Source organism: Suncus etruscus, chromosome 11 (genome assembly GCF_024139225.1).
Source record: "Suncus etruscus isolate mSunEtr1 chromosome 11, mSunEtr1.pri.cur, whole genome shotgun sequence".
Taxonomy (NCBI): Eukaryota; Metazoa; Chordata; class Mammalia; order Eulipotyphla; family Soricidae; genus Suncus; species Suncus etruscus.
Window position 1 is genome coordinate 6798701 of NC_064858.1, and position 1867 is coordinate 6800567.

Sequence of the window (1867 nt, forward strand, 5' to 3'; positions counted from 1 at the left end):
TGCTGACTAGCAGAGCAAAGAGAGTCAAGGCTGCCATTACTGCTAATGAGGATGAGGTCTAGTCAGGAGGCCTCTGAGCCAAGTTCATGCCACCATATAGTTAGAAACCATCATTCTTAGTCCTACCCTTCTTATTTGGAACCAGGAAATGCAAGAAAGAAGATTGTTGTTCCATGAAAACTCAACTAATCACCTTGGACCCAGTACCCATTATCCAAGCAATAATCCAGTTTCCACATTGCAACACCTATTCTCCCCTACCCAAAAACAGCAGAAACGGTTGAAGCTGATGGATACTGAACCCTGAATTTCATCAATACCTCTGCAAAGAATCAAAAAAGACCCCCAGAGGTCTAATGATTTTGGAAACTATTAAAATTCTTGGGAGGAGAAGCCAAACTTTTTGAATTGCAGGAAAAGGAACAAGGCACCATTGGCTGAAATTTTGTGTGAAATGTCCCCCTCCAGCTGCCTTCATTCTGCTTTGCAGGAAGAAAAAGGTGCATAATGATCTGTCACACACACACACACACACACACACACACACACACACACACACGATATTCAAGCTGAGGCTGGGAACTGCCTTGCAGGGCTAACCCACTAACTGGTGTCTCCAGCTTATTGCATGGGTGGACTCTTTCGTGTCTCCCTCACCTTGGCCTGTGCAGATGTGTAAAGCATCCTGACACTTCTTTATTGATTTACTAAAGGCGGATTCATTGAGTCTCACTTTGAGTTATATGTCCAGGTAACAGCAGACGAGAGGCTGTTTTCCAGGCCAGGTTAATCAATCTTCAATGAAAGCCACGGAAGGGATGTAAACTAGCTTCCAAGCCCCGTAGAACCCTGTTTGGAATCAGTCAACCAACACTTCCTGCACATCCGATACATTCATCGTACTTCGGTAATACCTAGGAGTCGGGGAAAAGTGGGGGTAATTAAACCATTCCAATGAGCAACCAGCCTGGAACTCTTCATTCTATGAGGTTCAGTGCCTGTCAGGGCAATAAGGAGATTCTTGGCAAAGAAGACACAATTATTTTGAGTTTCTCAAAGTGGCTTTCAGCACCTTCTCTTTACCCTGGCAAAGTCATAGCTCAGACATGACTTGCAAGGGACCGAGGATAGGAGGTTGGAAAGATAGTTCAAAGGATAGGGCACTTGACCTTGCATGTAGAGAGGACTGACCCAGTATTGACCCTCGGCATCCCATATGGTCCCCTGAGCATCACCTGGAATAATTCCTGAGCACAGAGCCAGGAGTTAACCCTGAGCATCCCCAAGTGTGGCCCCAAAACAAACAAAAATTAAAACTTTGAGGATAGCCCTCAAAGAGGGTTCCAGATGTTTTGTCTTGGTCTTTACTCTGCTCACTTCTATTATTACTGTGAGGCTGGTGGCCTTTCTGGTTTTAGTGTTGACTTTCAATGAAGCGTGTGTTTTCCAAAAATAATATTTTCAGGAAGCTTCTATTCAGATTCCAAAAGTACTTGCCACAGAGATGAAAATGGCAGGATGCCAGCTGACCTCAACAAATATTTTGATATAAGTCATTGAGTCCTCGAGAATCATCTTCCTTAGTATTAAAAAAATTAATTCTGGGTACCCACAGTTCTCCTGAGCTATCTGAAGCTGCCCTGAGTTTATTTTTATTTGATTCAATATGCTGATTATATAAAGGCTGGAGATGCTGGTGCAAATTGATAGCACTGTTTAGACAAAAGAAATTCCATGTAACTTGGATCGAGAAAGAAGCATACGTTTATTTTGATGAAAGAAACTGTAAAGTTCTGTTTCATTTACAGTATGTAATCATGGCAAGAAATTCAAGTGAGGATCCATATGGGGAATGAAAAGAAAATAA